Source organism: Wyeomyia smithii, chromosome 2 (assembly GCF_029784165.1).
Source record: "Wyeomyia smithii strain HCP4-BCI-WySm-NY-G18 chromosome 2, ASM2978416v1, whole genome shotgun sequence".
Taxonomy (NCBI): Eukaryota; Metazoa; Arthropoda; class Insecta; order Diptera; family Culicidae; genus Wyeomyia; species Wyeomyia smithii.
Genome location: NC_073695.1, coordinates 196,598,558 through 196,620,073, shown reverse-complemented (window position 1 = coordinate 196,620,073; position 21,516 = coordinate 196,598,558). Strand labels below are relative to the sequence as shown.

Genomic DNA, 21,516 nt, shown 5'->3' with positions numbered 1-21,516 from the left:
GTTTGTTACGGGAAAACCCTTACAGGCTGTGTTTTTAATTTGGTCCCGTTAGATGTTAAAATAACAGAAATTATAACAGAAATGATTCTACTAGTATCAAACACATATCAAAATTTGTTACTAATATATCAGCTTTCTAACAAAATAAGATAGTATATAGAACAATTTAATAACAAACATTGTTGGAAACAACAGGTTTTGATAAAAACGAAAAATTAGTTAGACTTGTTTCAGAACTACTTCATTTCACGTTTTGTTATTGTAACTCATTCAGATTCAATTTTGTTATTAAAATTATGTGGAAAATTACAAAATTGTATCAAAATATGTTATTTGTATTTCACGTTGATAGAATTTTGTAATTTTTTAGTTATGCTCTTCTGATCGGGAACTCCTCTAATACAACCTGCAGTTAAAATTTCAGTTGACATTACCTTTTCCATGACATTTCTATCACCAGAAAAGCGCAAAAATTAAAGGCTACTAGAACAAGTACTGGTACTTTATGAAGTATTATAAAACTTCATGAAAGCAAGCCAACTTGTTAGACCGAAGCTGTAAAATACATCTCGAGTACCAATATGGTAGAAATACGTTGAAAATAGATTATTTTTAAGTTGTATTTGCTAACTAATCAAAACATCGTTGACGCAAGCGTAAAACTTCAAAATAAAAATATCGCAGAACGACACTGATTTATATCAGGATCAAAATGGAAAAAAATAGTGATTATGGCGTTTCGAATAATCAGATAAGAAACAATAATAAATCAACCATTTGATGCTTTCAATACAAAGTTTTACGTGCGCGTCAAATTTCATGGTGAAACATTACGTTTTACTTCTAAAAAAATTATGCGCCATTCATTGGATATTGTTTTCTATTTGTCAATCAGTGGAAAATAGATTATGCATTACAGAATGTTTACTGATTTATTTCATTGCGTGGGTCAGAATTCGTGGGTCAGAATTCGCCATAACAAAGCGCATGCGCAAATGCGTTGCTATGACAACATTTACCAAGCGCATGCGCAAATGTATTGTTACGCGCAGTGCAACCAGTTCGATGATCGTTTTTGTCAGTGGCACTTTTAATCAATTATAAAATGATGATGAGAAGCAATGTTCAACCTTTCAAAATTAATTGTTTCTGTCGCTTGAATTTTGAAATTGTTTTCGCATAGTTTCAACGTTATCTAGATATAAAATAATTCAAAACTAGAAAACGTTGTTAGCTATACGTTAACAAAAATTAGAGTGATATTGGTTGCACTGTAAGCGTTTTGTTTACCTTTTCATGGCGCATTTTGACCCACCTCGAATAGGTTTATTAAACACAGTTTTTGCTTTCTCCTAGAAAGGTATAGCAATCACTTGCAAAACCGAAAGTATAAAAGTGCTCCAAAGGGCCGAATGGCATATATCACTCGACTCAGCTCGACGAGCTGAGCATTTTCTGTATGTGTGTGTGTGTGTATGTGTGTGTGTATGTGCAGATTTTTATTCTCACTCGCTTTTCTCAGAGATGGCTGGACTGATTTTCATGAAATTAATTGCAAATGAAAGGTCTCGTTGTCCCATAAAACCCTATTAAATTTCATTGTAATCGGATTTTTAGTTTAGAAGTTATGTATCAAAATGTAAGAATCATGAAACATCATTATCTCAAAAACTACACAACCGATTTGAACAAAATTGATTTCAAATGAACGGGCTGTCTAAAATATCCTTAACTTTCATAAATTTCATAAAGATTGGACTTGTGGTTCAAAAGTTATGACAAGAAACGTGTTTTGAAGACTACTTAATCTCACTCATGTTTCTCAGGGATGGCTGGACCGATTTTCATAAAATCAGTGTCAAATGGAAGGTCTAGTTGCCCCATAAGACCCTAATGATTTGTTTTGCGATCAGACTATTACTTTGCCTATTATGTTTGAAAATGTGAAATCCAGCTATGAAAAGGAACATATTCCGAAGACTACTTGAACTCACTCACTTTTCTCAGAGATGGCTGACCCGATTTCCACAAAATTAGTGTCAACTAATAAGTCTAGCTGCCTCGTAACATTCTATTGAATTTTACTGTAATCGGACTGTAACTTCGTCTGTAAAGTACCAAATTGTGATAATCATGAAACTTCATTATCTCAGAAACTACACAGCCGATTTGATCAATATTATTATCAGATGAGCGGGCTAGTTATGGGTCAACTGATGAATTATGATTGAACACGTGGTTTCCAAGTTTGGGTGCTCTATACGTTCCCATTTCATTTGATTATAATTGAACTTAAGCAACCTTTATGTATTAAATTGTTAATAAAACAACGAAAGTCTATAATTTCAAAGATTACATGACTTATTTGAACATAAATAGTGTCATACGAACGAGTCATCTCTCAAACTTACAAATAACAAACTTCATAACGATTTGATTGATGTATGTGGTCTCAACATAATTTAAATGTGGTTTTGTACTGTTTGAACGTTCCAAATTCATTGATTCCTTGCGATGTGTTTAAAGCCTGCAAATGCACGACGAATCGGCTATAGGATATGATCAATATCAAAAGACAAATCGTTTGAAATGATTGGTTTTATCGAAATGACAACATCCTCGACTTTTGGCTTCTGTACATCGCCCTAATTCTGAATATATTCATATTGGGTGGTATTCGGTCATTTTCAGCAAATTTTCTGGCATCAATCTGACACCGGGAATACTCGTATTGGGAGGTATTTAGTTATTTTGGTTGTTTTCCAGAAACTAACAGTGGTCGTCTTTAAATTCAAAATGGTGTCAAGGGTGTTTGGTTTCTATGCATCATCTCGATTACGGAATAATCCATGTTGAGTATTGTTTGGTCATTTTCGACTTTTCCTATATGTTGCCATTTAGCGATTCAGAGTGTTGCCTGAGGTCAATTGTTAGCTAATTGCATCATTCTGGTTCCAGAGATACTTATATTGGATAGTATTTGGTTATTTTAGGCTGTTTTTCACAAACCGGAAGTCGCCATCTTGGATTTCAAAATGGTATTTAAGATAGTTTCTGGCCTCTGAGCGTCATTCTGGTTGAAGAAACACCCATATTGGGGGTAATTAGATCATTTTCCGCTGTTCCGGGATACTCTGTTTTCCAGAAACCGGAAGTTGTCATCTTACAATCCAAAATGTTGCCTGAGGTCGATTATGGAACATATTTGTTACCACTGAAAACATTCTCCTGCCAAATAAGGTTCCATTTAGTTGATTAGTTCGCGAGATGTGCAGAAATTTGTGCAGAAACATGTGCTTCCAGAAGAGGGAGGGGCGTCGAACCATTAAGGACATATTTATTAACCTTTTTTAACATCCACATGCCAAATTCGGTTTCATTTGCTTGGTTTGTTCTTGAGTTGTGTAGAAATGTATGTTTCATTTGTATTGAACCCCTCCTTTCCAGAAGAGGGAGGGGTTTCAAACTATCATAGGAACCTTTATCGGGACCAAAAACCCCTACATAAGAATTTTCACGTCGATCGGTCCGGTAGTTTTCGAGCCTATATGGATCAAACAGACCGAACTACATTTTTATATGTATAGATTACAGTATCAATATTTCAGAACCTAAAGAGTGAATATACATTGATTGGATTGAAGCGTTCATGTAAATTTTTTTTTACAAACAAAAGTTTGAATGAAAAAGGCTGGGTCTGACCACTAGGTGGATTAATTTAGGTTTTTCTAATACATAGTGAAAACATTTGGAGGACAACTTTAAGACAAGTGTCATTTGTGTCATAGTTGTTGTTTGTTCAACTCATGTTATTGAAACACATCTCCAAAACCTGGAAAAAATGAGTTTGTGTTCGAAATGTGGTTGGATTACTGATGAAAAACAACTTCTCACAAATGTTGTATTTCAAGTTGTTTTCTGTACTGTTTTGATAACATCATAAATACAAGTTATAGATAAGCAGCAGCAGTTTATATTCGATAATCTATTAAATACACTTATGCTATAAAATAACATCTCGAGAACGAAAATATAACAACACAAGTTTTGAATTGCGCTTATAGTATTCTTATATGACTACTGTCATTGTGAATTATTTTCTAACATGTTTTGTGTGTTACTTGGGATGTGAGTATTCACAAGTAGCAAACAAATTCTAACAATTAAAATCACAAATTTCTAGGGGTATTTGTGTCACAAAGCTGCATATATTTACATACATTTACAAAAATCTGCAATTGTATAGGACATTCAACATATACATTCAACATATGAGCCGTTGCGGAACAGAGTGGTCTATGTGCCATCTCGAAAAATTTTCAGGGGAAGCAATTTTCGAAAAATCTCTGAATAAAATTCTGTTCAACGGATTCTTTTGAACAAAATGTTCTAATATAAAGGTTATGAAGTGGGTAAACATGTGAATACATAAAATTAACAGTTTTTTTTGCGAAATAAATGATTTTATCTCACCAATGTACATAGAGCACTCTGACTTCATATATTCACTGGATATATTCACTGGAATCCTCGAATCGTTTCGGAACAGAGTGGTCTGTGTAAACAAACCAGGTCAATGACAAAGAAAATGGCGGTAACTCGTATAAAATGGCTAGAGTCACATGTTGTATGATACATATAGCATGTCACATGTAAGATGTCACGTGTAACATTGCATGTAACACAACATGTTACATATTACATAATATTTCACATGTTACATATTTGAGCATAGCAGCATATTACATAAAGGACTTTTGACGTTGGACTAACGTCTATCTGGGTTTCAATTCCATTCTAGTGAGACGTTCAATGGGAAATTTATTTGTCTATCTGGAGGTTCGACGCCGATCTGGAGGTTCGAGTATACCGTAATGGAAAAAGTGGTCAGGGTTTAAACGCTTATGTATCAGCCATTTCTTATCAGGTTTTCGAATGTTGGCATCAAGTGATCAGAAATTCTTTTCCGGTTTAGTTTTTGTAACAAAAACCACCAATTTATTAAGGTACATTATTTGAAAAGATTAATAACATGGATTGTCTAAATAATACCGAGCAACCATCTTCTCCAGCACAGCGACGATAAAATATTCAACTGTGCTGATTTTGTAAATTTAAGTCACATCAGTAGTCACATATAAGAACTCCAGTTTGCAGGAATTTACACTCCATTGTACAACCGATTACTGCAGCGAGAAGAGGATTGACTTCTACTGGAAACTGGCTCGACCCGCAGCCGGCAGAGCAATAGCTGATTTCCAGCAAGGCTGAGCAAGCTGCTCATTTGATCGCAGCGTTCCACAACGGACGGGCCAACCGATGCACTGCACAGCATTGCTGAACATGTACATTAGTAGTTTTGTCCTGATCTATCGCGTCGCGTCTGCTTTCAGCCTTTGAGTACGCCTTTACCGTATGTCAATGAATGTCTTGTTTGCTCATTTTCGGGCTCTGATCACCGTGTGGTGTCGTGTTTAAATTGCATTTCGGTGGGCTTTCCGTACTGTTTAGAATAAATTTGTTGACGTTTTTTCAGGTGATGAAATATGCTACAGAACAGTAATATCAAAACATAAACAAACCCAAAAGGCCATCTGCCTCAAACACAGTGCAGTTTACAAGAGGAACGAGCAGTTAACCTCCAACGGGATGCGATTAGCTTCTCCAGTGCTTACAAAAATGTGCGCTACAAACTGAGCGGGATTTACAACCAACCACAGCTGCAGGGAGCGATCCAACCTAACGCTCAAACTTGAGATTAGAGTTAGGAAACCCACCGAAGGGATCACAATAAAAAATTGGTTTGTAAGTTCTAAAATTTAAAAAATTAAAACCTCTTTATTTTGGGACACTAACTATACTTACTGTAATGTTGTTTATTTATGTGTACAATTATGAAATATAAGTCTGCAGATGGTCGGAACAAAGGACAAGTAGACCGAAACGTCAACAAAATTCTCCAAATAGTACGGAAAACCCACCAAAATTCAATTAAAACACGATAAAATCTTGTTTGGTCGGAAAATTAGGATTTTCGGCCAAAATGAATTTTTGGTGTTTTATACTGTACATGACTTTGTTATTCAAGAGAAGTGTTGAAGTGACAAGAGGCTGTCCATAAACCATAAACCATAAATCACATTATTTTTCGAAACAATAAAAACTCGTCAGTGTATACAAACGAATAATTATAATAATTTTACGGAATCTCGATTTGAACCAAATTGGTACGGTGTACGATGAATTGTTTGTTCATTGTGAATTGTTGATTTTGTTGATAAATCACCTAAAATTTCAAAACTTGCATAAAATATGAAAAACTTTTAATCTTTTTTTTTTTACAAAAACGCAAATTTTCCAAAAACTTTCAACATTGATTAATGAAGAACACAAGCAGGACTTTCAGACGTGCTTACATTTGATGTTTTTGAAGGACAAAATTGGAAAAATTTCGCATTTTTTTCTACGCAGCCACCGCACAGTGGTCCAATAATAAAAGAGTGTGTCCAATAATAGTGGTCCAATAATAAAACAGTGGTTTAATAAAAACGTGTGTTTTGTATGCCCAAATGCTTCTTTAGAACAACGTTTTCTCGTAAAATGTAACTAACAAAAGTTTAGTACAAAAAACTAACATTAAAGTAACTTTTATCTAAAATACTCTGTAACTCTGTTCCCAATGAAGATAGGAATTTTGCTTGTTCAGCAAAGTTTCATATTTTTGCACGTACTAAAGCTTTGCCGAATAAACCATTCATCTATCTCTTAACACAAAAAAGTTAGTATTTTTGATATATGAAAAACTACTGTAATATATACTCGCCGTACTCTAAAATGGGTGGATTGGGACAAATGGAACCTAAAAAAGTTTATAGTACTTCAGCTTAACTTCAAGAAAATGTATTGACATCATGATTCCATTTCCCTCTTTTGAACTTATACGTTCTTGAAGTTATCGAAAAAATAAGCTTAAATATGATATAACTTTATAAGGAAAAGTCCTGGAGATATATAATCTTTGGAAAAAATGTGTGTTTTGTGTGCCCTAAAAATTCCTCCGAACTACACTTTCGTGTAAAATGCAACTAACAAAAGTTAAGTACAAAAAACTAACTTTTAAATAAGTTCCATGTAATATACTTTATAACTTTGTACCGAAAAAAGGTAGGATTTTCGTTTGTTCAACAAAGTTCCATTTTTTTTAATCTTCTACAACTTTGCTGAATAAACTATTCTTCTATCTCTTAACACAAAAAAGTTAATTTTTTTTATTTTTAGTATAGTAAACTTTTCAAAAACAAAATTGAAAACAGAAAAAACGCATTTTTTCTAACTAAACCTACCTGCTAATGCATAGAATGGATTCTTCTTAGTTCACTTTAGATTTCCCATAAAGTAGAATCCTCAAAAACTCACATAAAAGCTCTAAATTTGATATTATAATCGGGCATCTGCCCTCAAAAACTCATTTGTATCCAACCACCTACCTCAGAAAACAAAATCCGCGCATTGTTCTATACGGCTACAATAGGACTCGTTCAGCAGCCAACCAACGTTTTTTTTTCATCACTAGCGGACCACTTTTGAAGTAGAATACTTCTCTCAGGAAGTTCGGCTACATAGGGATGAGAAATGAAAATCTAAAACCGAAAAAAGTGAAAAAAAATGTCCAATTTCAAATGCTAATGAATCGGTTAGTATTCGATGGATTTCCTTCGTTCTTGCAGCAATAGATTGGAAAATCTTCTAAGATTCTTCCCAAAATAAGATAATTGTAATTTTATTATTCACACTATTGTACTATTGAAAATAGTCAAGCCTTGTCAAAACGAAAAATTCGACCTCTGATTGGTCGTTATATGCTTGCTTCCCAAGTACGGCCGACAGGATCATATACCTTGCAATTGAAAACATGTTATTTGGCCTATATAAGAGCCTGTTTCAGCCGGAGCCGCTCATATTAGTTCTAGACAGCGACAACAGCAGTGGCCTTCCTTAGCAGCAGCACTAGCCCTGTGGTTGGTCACCACGTCTCAGGAGCAGCGCGGTTTTTCTCAGCGTGTGTCGCCAGACTGTCAATATTCCCCCCGTGTTGGGGCAGCATGAAGATTGCCATCAGGAAATCCAATTTTGAACATCAAAATGCTTTTTTCAAGGCAAATATACAAGTCATGGAATGTTAATAACTTTTGTCAACGCAAACAAGCATTCTGTGTTGCATCCTAGCAATTTAAATTTGTCGCACCCGTCTAATTTACTGAATGTGAAATAGCTTCCACAGTGCATGTTGCCGTGTATCTTAATTCCCCAAATGTTAGGGCAGCTCAAAGGTTGTAATTAGCAACCGATTTTGAACCGCAACATGCTTTTTTTAAGGCAAATAAAAAAATAATTGAAGGTTAATAATTTTCTGGCATCAACACAAGCAGACATTCTGTGCGGGATGCAATCAAATTCTGTTGTAGTTGTCTAATTTTCACTTTATTTAGTAAACCCCCCACTGTAGGGGCAGCGCAAAGGCTGCGATCAGCATGACCAACTTTGAATAACAAACGGTTAACGTTTATTCACTAAAAATTCATCCAATTCAAAACAGGTTTTTGTCTGAGTACAATAATTTGCACAAAAAGACATTAAAAATTTTACCGCATTATCAGACGCGTTTCTCCAGTCATGCCTCGTTAACGTGAAGGTTCCCTGTCACAGACATAGATTTCGTGCTCCAGCTCGTTAAAACACGTGGAAATTGTCTTTTGAAGTACTTCTCTCAGGAAGTTCGGCTACATAGGGATGTGAAATGGAAATCTAAAACCGGAAAAAGTCTAAAATATGTCCAATTTCAAATGCTAATAAATCGGTTAGTATTCGATGAATTTCCTTCGTTCTTGCAGCAATAGATTGGAAAATCATCTAAGATTCTTCCCAAATGCAGATAATTGTAATTTTATTTTTCAAACTATTGTATTATTGAAAATAATCAAGCCTTGTCAAAACGAAAAATTCGGCCTCTGATTGGTCGTTATATGATTGCTTCCCAAGCACGCTCGACAGAATCATAGACCTTGCCATTTGAAATGTGCTATTTGGCCTATATAAGAGCCTGTTTCACCCGAAGCCGCTGATTATAATTTTAGACTGCAACAACAGCAGTCGTCCTCCCTTAGCAGCAGCAGTGGATACAGCAGCAGTAGCAGTGCAGCGGACAACGGCCACAGCTGTGGTATGGCAACGGATAGCGGAGCGCGTCTCAACATCGATAGCAGGACCAGGTGATGCGGGGCAGCGGATACCAAAAGCAACGGAAGCGTCCACTACTGTGGCAACGGGGATAGCGCAGCGGTTGACGTTGGTCTCAGCATCAATATAAGCAGGGCCATCTGATGCAGTGTGGCATTTTAGTGAAATGCTGTCTCACACTAGCAAATGCATCCAATGAAAAGAACGTTCTAGAAAGCTTTTCAGTGTTTATTTTCCCCCAAGGAATACTTTATTCGCACTGCCAGTGATAACGCAAAGATGGGATCGGCATCTTATCAAACATTGAATTAAACAACAAATTGTCCTTTTCAGGATGAAATAAAAACCTTATTGAAGAGTTACTATTTTCTCTTAAATCAATTTACACTTTCAAGAAATTTGGAACAGATATATGTTTGGGTTCATCTCCGTGTCTCAGAACGTACTGAATTATATTTTCTTTCAGTCATGAGCACAACAACCGAAAAGCTTTCATTATCAGCATAAAAATTAATTTTTCGCATAATCAAAATTCAAAAATTATCAAGTCCAAATCATGACAAGCAACTATAGTATTGAGAATGGTCAATCCTTGTTGAAGCGCGAAATTTGACTGATCTGAATAGTCGTTAATATGATTGCTTCCCAAGCACGGTCGACAGAATCATAGACCTTGCCATTTTAAATTTGCTATTTGTCTGTATAAGAGTAAGGATGAGATATATCAACTGAAATGGCTATCGATAGTTATCGATGATTTCCTACTACTATCGATAGGTTTTTCAACCCTATATAAGAGCCTGTTTCAGTCGAAGCCGCTCATAATAGTTCTAGACAGCGACAACAGCAGTCTTCCCTTAGCAGCAGCAGTAGCAGTGCAGTGGATACCAGGCGGATAGCGGCCACAGCTGTGGCGTGGCTGGGTGAGCTGATGCAGGGACATCGGATACCAATAGCAGTGTATAGCGGCCAAAACATTAGCTTGGCTACGGATAGCGTAGCAGTTGCAGCGGGTTTAGTATCGATAGCAGCTGATGCAGTGAGGCACTTCAGTGATATGCAGTCTCTGTGCGATAGCCGACACTAGTAAATGCATTCAATGAAAAGTTGACTCATTTTGACAACACATGAGCCGTCTAGTTTTGAGTGTTAAATCAGCTTTTCACTGTTTATTTTATCACTTTACTCGCACTGTCAATGAAAACGCCAAGATGTGATCGGTATCTTATCCGATATTGAATTGAACAACAAATTAACAAATTGCAAGCAGCCGGGTTTTCTTGTAAAAGTATTCTACTTCATCCTTGCGGTCGTGGCTTTGCACACAACCCTCCTGTGATTTTTTCTTTCGCTGATGCCGGTCCCTTCCTATCATCACCTGTGCCTGGCTTGACCTCGATTTGAGTCGATTCGCCTTCATGTATTCGTCAAAATTTTCGTTTCGATCTGATTATCCCTTTCTCGGTCTCAACCTCTTTTGACCGTCGACACCCGATCGTCCAGCTCCTCGTAACCGACTCCTCCTTCTATGGTATATGTGATAAGGTTTCATGGTGTAATCCTTTCAGCGTGGACTCATCACTGCGACCAGAGACATTAGATCAATTGTGATATTGGTCAGGTGTTTCCTTCACTCCGCACTTCATATTTTTGGCACTATCACTATTGAAGTAAACGATACGCTTTTTCATTTATATCCGTGCTTATGTATGAGAGTTAACCCTTTCGTTTCAAGCTTACTGTTCTACTATACCGAGCCTCTCTCTATCCTACCAATATCGCCAGATAACAATTCTCTGGACTGGACTGGACTGAGACTACACCTAACGTCCCAAGCAGCAAAACATGTTTCTAATTATGAACTTTGTGCATCACAGCAACAAATTCTTATGCGAAACTAAGTTGCAGCTACATTTCAGTTTATTATACAACGACAAAAAAAGCGCAGGAGGTGGAGCTAACTGCAACATCTTCGTTGTTTCGACACAAGTTTCAAGAATGAAACAGCAATGTGTATGGTCTAATGCATGCAATTTGATAACAACATGATAAATGTAGCATCAAATTTAGTCAATATTAATGTTTAAGGAGAGTTCAACCGGAGTTCCTGGGCAGCTCGATAGAGCATCTTGCAAAACTTTTTGCAGACCTTAGTACCAATATTCACCACCGATACGTTCATCCTTCGATAATTCAATTTTATTTGGTGTTCCTACGAGCGTCAACGAGTTTTTGGGTAAAACATTATCAGGAATATAGCATTTTAAAATGGGAAAGAGTGGATTTAGTCGTGCTTTATTTGATGAGATGTGGCCCAACTTTTTAACTCATTTCGAAACTCGTCCATACACTGTTTTGGTTTTGAAATTTCCGGTAGTGTTATTTCGGGTTGTGTTTTTTCATATTTATGCGGCATATATACCTTTTCTGATTCACCAATATAATAAATAGCTCATATATGAAGAAAAAAAAAAAATCACAAGGAGGTTGTATGCAAAGCCACGACCGCAAGGTTGAAGTAGAATACTTTTAAAAGAAAGATAACCCGGTTGCTTGCGTGTCAGTCATTTTTTTCTAGTAAATAAACGTTGACCGTTCATTGGCAGTATTGTAATTTCTTGTTGTCTGATATTTTGAATGAAGTTCATTGAATATTTTTAAATTTTGTGCAAATGATAAGTTGAAGTGCTGCCGAATTGTAATACGCACATTTAATACGACATCATTAAACGGGAACGGAACAAAGGCTACGGTTATGCAGAACGCGAATGCCGGCGCGATGCGATTCGCCTTACCGTGGTGAAATTTACAGCTCTTTTTAAGGCGAAGTAGAGCTATACATTTCAACAGATTTCGTCTTGCCGAATCGCATCGCGCCGTTATTTGCGTTCTGCATGACCGTAGCCAAACACTAAGCGACGCAAACACGTAAAAATAATCAGAGTATGCATGTAGATGAAGATAATTAACTTTGGATTATAGCGCAAAACGAGAAAATATTACCTCTTCAAATAATCATTTGTGTTCTTCAAATTTCAGTTGTTCAATTTAATATCCGATGAAATGTTTGTTTATTATCTGATGAAGCTCTTATATAGGCCAAATGATGCATTCCCAATTTACTAGGTCCATAACTCTACCGACCGTGCTTGGGAAAGCGCGGTATAACGACCAATCAGAGGTCGAATTTTGTGTTTTGACAAGGCTTAAGAGTTTTCAATAGTACAATAGTTCGAATGATAAAATTGCAATTTCATGCATTTGGTAGAAATGTTAGAAGATTTTCTTATCGATTGATACAAAAACGAAGGGAATCCATCGAAAACTAACCGATTTATTAGCATTTGAAATTGGACATATTTCTCACTTTTTTCAGTTTTAGATTTTCATTTTACATCCCTAAGTAGCCGAACTTCCTGAGAGAAGTATTCTAATTCAAAATTAAATCTTCATTAATTCATTTGTTGTCCTTATAAGGACAATTGTTCAATTTATCATAGGATGTAGTGTTTATCTTACATCTCTGTGTTACCTTGATAGTGAGGACTAAGGCGCACGGTCAACACAATGAGAAAGGTGTTTTCACATTGAAAACTAGACACGGCTTTACTGGAGGAAGTGTAGGCAAATGCATCTACCGCTAATACCACCGCTATCATACGAAAGCGCGTCGTTTCATGTGGGGAATATCAACAACGAAAAATGACGCGCGTCTAAGCATAACCCGAACTGTTTCGCCGTGCTGCTCCCATTTACCTTTACATCGGCCTCAGGGAAGTACCGGCTGTATCTGCATCTACCGCTAAGGCTGTCACTATACTGCTATTGGTACCAAAAGCTATTAACTCTTCAAATAAGTGTTTTATTTGTTTTCAAAAGAACAATTGTTCAATTGATTCGCTCGGTTGTAGGTTAATGTACAGCCATCAGTAGAGCTGTACATTAACCTACGGCCGAGCGAATCGGTTCGCGCCGCTTTTCGCGTCTACTATGGCAGAGGCCTTAGAGAAAGTTGCTGGCTGATGTATTCACTTCATGCAAGCCTGTTGCTGATGCTTCCCGCTACCACACTGAAACAGCATTTTAGTGAAGGGAGTGTCGTTGCATCAGCTGACCCTGCTACTATCGATGCTGATATACCCACTGCAACAGCTACGCTATGCATAGCCATGCCACAGTTGTGGCCGCTATACGCTGGCCCAACTGCTGAGCAACTGCAACGCTATCCGTAGCCATGCCACAGTTGTGGCCGCCATTGGTATCCGCTGTACCTGCATCTGCTGGCCCTGCTGCTATCCATAGTGAGATCCGCTGAAACTGCTACGCTTATTAGCAGCCATGCCACAGTTGTGGCCGCTATCCGCTATCGATGGTACCCACTGCTCGCTCCCGCTGCTGCTAAGGGAGGACTGCTGTCGTCGCTGTTCAGAACTATTATGAGCGGCTTCGACTAAAACAGGCTCTTATATAGGGATGAAAATAGGAATGAATTATTTTTCGTACGTGGTGGAATGATATAACTTGAAAAATATGTGTGACTTCATTCCGGCTCAGAGCGATCATTTGATAAGCTCCACCTCTTTTTTCAGTTTCTAAAGTTTTTCCTCAGTTTCGTAGCACGGATGCACAAAAATGATTTCTTGTCGAGCCGGACCGATAGCACTCTCATTGAAGCAACAAAATAACATGTTTTGTGTCGTGTTGTGCAGCTTGGTTGAAGAAAATTTTCCCGTCCCCGTGTCGCATGTAAGCAGATTATTGCGTTCAGTAGACAGTAGATAGTGTATCCACCGAATAAACACCGATGGTGCTCTCACACACGCAACGGTATTAACCCGTATCTTATAGCGGTTTGTAATATCAAGCGATTTCGTTTGCTCGCTGTTGCGTGTTGCATCATGTTGCAACTTGGCAGCTGGGAGACGACGAAATTCTGTTTATGCTGATTGATTGAATCGACTTCATATTAGCTCTGCATAGTCGAACTAACTGCTTTTGTGAATGCGTACTAACAGGGCAGTTAATTATTCAATGTCGGTTATGCTGATCGCAGCCTTTGCGCTGCCCCTACAGTGGGGGGTTTACTAAATAAAGTGAAAATTAGACAACTACAACAGAATTTGCATCCCGCACAGAATGTCTGCTTGTGTTGATGCCAGAAAATTATTAACCTTCAATTATTTTTTTATTTGCCTTGAAAAAAGCATATTGCGGTTCAAAATCGGTTGCTAATTACAACCTTTGAGCTGCCCTTACATTGGAGGAATTAAGATACAAGGACAACGTGCACTGTGGAAGCTATTTCACATTCAGTAAATTAGACGGGTGCGACAAATTTGAATTGCTAAGATGCAACACAGAATGCTTGCTTGCGTTGACAAAAATTATTAACTTTCAATGACTTGCTTATTTGCCTTAAAAAAGGCATTTTGATTTCCGAAATTGGATTTCCTGATGGCAATCTTCATGCCGCCTCAACACGGGGGGAATAATGGCAGTCTGGCGACACACGCTGAGAAGAACCGCGCTGCTCCTGAGACGTGGTGACCAACCACAGGGCTAGTGCTGCGGCTAAGGAAGGACGACTGCTATTGTCGCTGTCTAGAACTATTATGAGCGGCTCCGGCTGAAACAGGCTCTTATATAGGCCAAATAGCATGTTTTCAATTGCAAGGTATATGATCCTGTCGACCGTGCTTGGGAAGCAAGCATATAACGACCAATCAGAGGTCGAATTTTTCGTTTTGACAAGGCTTGACTATTTTCAATAGTACAACAGTGTGAATAATAAAATTACAATTATCTTATTTTGGGAAGAATCTTAGAAGATTTTCCAATCTATTGCTGCAAGAACGAAGGAAATCCATCGGATACTAACCGATTTATTAGCATTTGAAATTGGACATATTTTTCACTTTTTTCGGTTTTAAATTTTCATTTCACATCCCTATGTAGCCGAACTTCCTGAGAGAAGTATTCTACTTCAAAAATATAATAAATAGGTTGATCGGTGGTGATATATGATGTCAGCCTCGACTTGTTAAATGTTGATAAAGCTCTGGTATCTTCCCGAGCCCAGGGCGTGGACAGAGTACTAGCACTTATTGAGTTGAAAGAACTATTTTCTTTTTCTTATAAAAACTTCCATTCCTTATCACTTTTTTCCATATGCAGCTCTGATGCCCACCTAAAACACTATTACCTTCCATGGTAGACGTTGTTTAGAGCAAAAGTTGCGAACACGACAGCAACTTTCAGAAGTATTATTTTGTGTTTGTTTTGTGTATCTCGCAAGCATCACGTTGGCAACTTTTACACTCCGCCCACTAGATCTATCCAGTGAAAGTTAGATTTTCAAATGCCGTTTACACGTTTCAACAACAAAACCAACATCGCGAATTACGTTGTTGGTGTTGAGTTTTTTGAAGCAGCGATGCAACTTTAGTTGTTGCTTGTATCTTAACAATTTCATTGTAGTAACAAATAATGTTTCTTGAAACCTCAGAATTTCGTTAGTGTAACAAATCCTCGCAATTTTTTCTTTTATTATGTTTCAATTGTTGCTTGGGGTTCGTCTCTGGCCAGGTGATTTCTAAGATTTCTATGTCAAGAGGAAGGAGTGTTATCGAAACCTCGTTCCCTGTTCCAATTTATTTATTTATTTATTTATTCGTTTTTTTATCATCAGACCAATATCGGTCCCCATGAATGATGGGTGAGAAAAAGCTCACTTGAGGTGGTCACGAGGATCTTCTCAAATGTGCGTATAAACCTCACTATCTTTTAATCTAAAACATACTTTATAAAACTAGCACATAACAATACATATAACATCACAGCAAATTATTGGAAACTAATCTACGGCGATACATTACTGAAGATTCGTCAAAGTTAAGCATTTCACTAAAATCATTGAATTGGCGAATCATAGACGAGATGGGGAAGTTTGCGGCGTACTCTGTTGGCTGGAAATCAACTTGCAGCATAGCTCTGGGTCTTAAAGTTCTTGATGGCTCATAGAATCCGATTTCTGCTAGAAGGTCCGGAGCATCGAATTCTGCAGTTATCAGCTTACTCACAAATTCAGCTTGTGATATTCGGTGGCGTTGATCTAGGGTTTTTATGCCCAAAAGGCGGCAGCGGTCTTCGTATGGTGGTAAATTCAGTGGGTCATTCCAGGCAAGATTTCGCAATGCATACCGAACAAATTTGCGTTGGACACTCTCTACTCTATTTATCCAAACTGCTTGATAAGGCCACCATACAATGTTGGCGAATTCCAACGTCGAACGAACAAATGCACAGTATAGCGCTTTAAAGCAGAGCGGGTCAACAAATTCTCGGGCGATTTTAAAAATAAACCCCAGTTGACGATTTGCTTTATCGATAGTAGCTGAGATGTGAGTTCTGAAAGACAATTTTTCATCCAGTATCACACCCAAGTCTTTCACTTGTTCAACTCTTTTAAGTTTTGCACCAGAAATCTCGTAATCATAGGACAACATATTTCGTGTGCGATGATAGCTGATAATAAAGCATTTTTCAATGCTCAACAATAAGCATTTTCGAGAGCACCAGTCACTGAACAAGTTTAATAGGTTTTGCACCTCCTTGCAGTCCTCGAGGCACCTGACGACTAGGAAAATTTTCAAATCGTCAGCAAAAAACATTTTTCCTCCTGAGTTGAGTAACAGTGCAGCATCATTAATAAAGATGGAAAATAACAGTGGCCCAAGATTACTGCCTTGCGGAACTCCTGAACAATTTGAAAAAGAGGCAGATTGACAGTTTCCAATTCGTACAAACAATTCCCTACGAACAAGGTACGATTCTATCCATTTACAAAAGCGCGCAGTGCAGCCAAGTTTCCTCAATTTGGACAAGAGAATGGTATGATTGACCGAATCAAAGGCAGCTTTTAAATCGGTATACACTGTATCCACTTGAGCTTTAGAGCCAATATTCTTAATACAAAGTGGACAATCTTGAGGTATAATTCAAGAGCACTCGCAAACAGGCTGCCTGAATCTTTTTATTTCTTCAAGGCTTCTACTTAGCTCTACACCATTTTTTCATTTTTTTCAGTTACCATTTTTTTCCTACTAAAGTGTATAGTATTTTTCTAATTTGATTGTTGTTTTTGTAAGGATTTTAATTTTTTTTTTTCAAAGTAAAGGAGACCGTTTTTATACTTTCGTTTGACATCATGAGAGTAATAAGGATCGATTTTATGAAGAGTAAAATTATCTATGTTTTAAACTGAAATAAAATTAAAACATAACGAGTTAGCCAAGTATGTACGCTAAATTTTGTGATTTACTGTATGCTTATTTGATTCACGATAAGATATTTTTTCAAAATATTTCGAAATGATTTTGTTTCCTAAAAGAATTGGATTTTGAATGTGTATTGATAAATTGTGGCTCAATTTTGAAGACCGAGTTTTTAAAAAAAAAGTTGTCATGAAAATTACCTGTCTCACATAATTACGTGTCTCTCGAGAGAAAACTCCTTTATAACGAGTTTTTTTACAGCGACATTTCTTTATAACGACGGTCCCTTGCGATGTCGCTATAAAGCGATTCGACTGTACTACCTTTTTAGCACAACTTACTCAAAAAAAAAAAAATTCATCCAATTTCATACATTATACTTTTATCATTATGAAATTAATTTTCTTGAAATACAAAGTCGCTATTTCTGGAACGCAAAAAGTAGAAATTACTTTATTGGATTGTATTTGTATTTGGCAATTTGAGGATGTATTCCAAAAGACGGCGGCCGCAATTTCGGACTTCATAATGAAATCTGAAGTTGATTTTCGACCTCTAAACATCATCCCGGTTCCTGGAAAACCCACAGTGACGTTTTGTATATATTACAATCGTAAAAAAATCACCTTATATATTAAAATGAATGAATGTTTAGTTTAAAATGTTCGGTATATTTGTGCTGTTGGCTACACAATTTTATTATTTAGAGTAAACTATGAATCCAGCAGAAATTATCGAGATGTAATTTTTTGTATGAAATTTAAAATTCTTTGGCAAATCTGTTTCAATAAAAAAAGCTTTTTTCTTTCATTCTTCCCAGTTTGAGCTCCAAGGTAAAATCTGTGTTTATTATTTAATTTTGAACACGAATCGTGTCGCAATGAGTCCGTTGTTGTGTTATCAGTTGCTTCTGAATGAGGTGGTTTGCTCGTATTTTGTGTTTCGAAAAAAAAAAAAACACACGAAACAGATATAAATGCTCATAAAAAACACACATGCCGCCTTATATACAACCATGATTTTCACAATAATTGTTACACATTCTAAGAAGAAACGTAAAAACGGTTTACGTTTTTGTCGTGTCGAAATATCGAAATTAAAATATCGACTTAACGATACTTTTATCTTTTGCGTGAAACGAAAGCAATGGCGGAAAACGTGCAAACGATTTACTGCTTGTGGTTTAAATCACGTACAGTTTTAGTTTTTTTCTAGCCAGCCTTTCCGAACCCCGAAAGTATAAACCGGTCCGGAGACCACCGTTCCGGTCCGGTACCAAAAATTAATCGGACTTCAAGGATTCTGTTCAGGTTGTGCTTCGGACCGGGCTTTCCGGACTCGACCCGTTCCGATGTCGATCACTATTCAGTGGGCAATATTTCAATGCGCTGCCTCTTGTGTCTTGTGAAAACAGCATGAATTTATCTTCTTTTGTTATAAGTTATATGAAGTAGAATAATCTTTTTTTAATTCTTACTTTTCAATTAGAGCTGTTGATTTAAATGCAGCATTGTTTGACATTTGCATGTGTTATTTGACATTTCAATGACTTGTGTCTTGTGAGAAAGGTGTGCATTTATCTTTATTTGTTTTAATATTTTTTTATCAATTCAAAAATAATTGCAGGCCTTTGGACTCAAATCTAGCATTTTCTGGCATTTTTATCCATAATATTTCAAAATGAATGTCTGAATCTCCTCCTATCTCTGCACAGCAACATTAGTTATTAAATGCTTGCAAACGTTACTATGCCTAACATCAAATGGTGGTGAAGGATGTGTACTTGGCGAAGCTCTTTGTGACGAATAACGGGCCAACCGACGACAGCGATAAAATCGTTAAGAAGATGACGCAGTTTGTCGACAACGAAACGCTGACGCTCTTTTTCACCTGGAGATGAAGATGTTGTTGTTGTTGTTGCTATTTTCGTTTTCCACATGAATGCTCCGTTAGCTTTAGAGGCTGTTTTCCTTTAACCACTCGTATAAAGAGGAGATTTTATCTTCTGCTATTTTTTTGTCTGCCGTCTAGCAGCGGCGGTGATTTCCATCAATGATGGAACTGCTAATAAAAATCTAAGCGGCTACGGGGTGTGCCAGTTTTACTTTTTGGAACCATAAAGCTTAAATGATTGCTTACACCAACGTAACGCTTGATTTAGTGAAATTATTAGGGGTCTTCACATCGAGCTCGTATACGATGGCGAGCCGTAAACTGCGTATCTTCCATAACTCGTCAATGGAGGTGAGTATTTTTACGGCTGGGTATTTGTTTACGAGCTCGACATGAATCCCCCTATTATGGCTGTCATACTTTTTACTTGTTCCCAGTGGCTTTGTTTTGCAAATGGTTGCTCATCAGTTAACAATATTCGCCTCTCGTGAAGCAGCAGATGAAGCTACTTGAAGATAATGCGATTCTAGGTTTACATTCTCGTCATCTGTGCTGGCTTATGGCACATTTCTCCTTGAAACAGCCAGTGATAAGCGGGTTTCCTTACTATTTATGTTGCCTACATCTGTGTACAGTGCGCTCGTGTGTTTGAGGAATCCTTTCGCATTCTGCTTGCCGTAAAGAATGCCACTTGTTGACATATTTTGTCCTTCCAATTGGCTTATGCTAGGATTGGGCTAGTGGTCGCAGCGATGGGATTCAAGCAGTCGGGCTGCAGAGTAACGCTAGATGTTTGCTAATAAAGAGACGATTGGTGCGATATTTTGACAGGCTGTATCTCGACAGGCTACGTGAATTAATATTCATGATTTGGTGACATCTGACTTGAATGTGCTGATGTATGTGTGTTTAATATATGTAAATTTCACCAACCTACTTCAGTGCCTTTGCGATGCAGATTTTCGGTTTGCTTTATCAATCAACTATGTTGTGTGCTTGATCGCAAATGGTGACTTTTCGACACTTTTAAAGATGTGTAGTACGAATTGTTAGGATTTGTTTGCTTTCGCAATTGAGGCCAATCATTTGTAGGGATTTAAACATTCTCGTCAAGAAAAAAGAATTATTCTTACAACTAACCTCATTGTTGAAGTTATTGACTAGAGGAGTACTTCTGAATATTTGATTTCTTTCTGAAAATCTTGAGAGTTAATTATCAAAACAGAACCACAAGAGCGTTGACATTGACACCTGCGTATATTTATAAAACAAAACGGAAGATTTTAGTCAATTATAGTTGAATTGAGCTTCACTCGAGCCTTTGGAGTGGAAAAGTTTTTGGCATCAATAATCGCGCCTTTTCATGTTTTTAAAGCGGGAGCAATATTTACTTTGTTTAGCTAGTCAACTCATCATTCAAATTATTTTCAAAATGAATTTCATAACTTTCCCAATCAGGTTTCTGATTATGAAACACAAAGCTCATAGGGTTTAAAACGGATACATGTGATATGAAAAAAGTTATAAGGAGGTGTTCAGAATCCTCTTTTATTTATGATGGATTGCAACTCCAATACCCAAACTTCGAAAAATATCCAATTTTTGAATCACGTATTTGGGATCATAAATCAATTTGATATTTTGGTTGAGAACGTGCACATTATTGACTGCTAAACAAATAACAAAACCGATTTCACTGGTTTAAGCTCAAACTACCTGCCAGCACGGAGGCGTAAGAATTACCCAAGCGTGCTTGCAAGGGAGTAAAATATGTAGGCAATGCAATCGGCTGAGAAGAAACAATTGTCTTCGATTTCGAATTTTATGTACCCTGCCATGTTTTTCTTCCAAGGTGGCGGTAAATAGAGAACTCTGAGAGTGGAGGTGAGTAAGCTAGACCCGACTTACAACCGCCTGGCTCCAGCCCAAAATCTTCCTAAAACTACCGATATGTATTGCGTTAGGGAGTTTTTTTTTTTAAGGGGGGATTTGTTAGTAGCTTAAGTATTTATGATAAATATTAGTAAATAATGAGTATGTGTGTCCAATCACAAATGGTGACTTCTCAACACTGTTAGAAATTTGTAATTTTAATTGTTAGGATTTGTTTGCT

General features: G+C 37.1%; 1 protein-coding gene across 4 annotated transcripts in view; it reads left to right on the top strand.

Moving 5' to 3' along the window:
- LOC129725894 (muscarinic acetylcholine receptor DM1) overlaps positions 1-21,516 on the top strand; it is a 297,734-nt gene that overhangs the window by 3,543 nt on the left and 272,675 nt on the right. Inside the window, exon 1 of one of the 4 annotated variants that reach the window (XM_055682290.1) lies at positions 5,720-5,805. The exons of the other annotated variants lie outside the window; for them this stretch is intronic. The gene's annotated coding sequence lies outside the window, so the exon portion shown is untranslated. Of the gene's footprint in view, positions 1-5,719; positions 5,806-21,516 lie in introns of those variants that run through there. 4 annotated transcript variants of the gene reach the window in all.